Raw genomic sequence first — 417 nt, forward strand, 5'->3', positions numbered from 1 at the left:
CCCTTTAACCGCTCAGCTGCCACAGCAGCTCCTGGTTTTGCTCCCACACATCCCAGTTAATGATAACTACTGAAAATACGCAAACCAAACCAACAGTTTTTGGCCGTGCACTTCATTTACACAATTCATTTGGAAGATTCCTTGGATAGTTAATTCCGTTAGGCTTCTTCTTACACCTTCTACTAATAAAACTCGCACTTCACTCTCCCGTATCAGTTACATGGGGAATGCAGTAGAGCTCCCAGTTATGCAGGGAATGGGCTGGCAGATGGCTAAGTATAGAAACAAGTATCCGTTTCCTCTGGTAAGACTAGTGACTACCAGGCAAATACTGCTGGATTAGCACAGTTTTCTTCTGAGAATTGTGTAATTGCTGCTTAACTAATGTGCAGAAGCTACAAACTAGAATCATAGAAT

This window comes from Eurypyga helias, unplaced genomic scaffold, assembly GCF_000690775.1.
Source record: "Eurypyga helias isolate BGI_N326 unplaced genomic scaffold, ASM69077v1 scaffold25830, whole genome shotgun sequence".
In the NCBI taxonomy this organism is placed as follows: Eukaryota; Metazoa; Chordata; class Aves; order Eurypygiformes; family Eurypygidae; genus Eurypyga; species Eurypyga helias.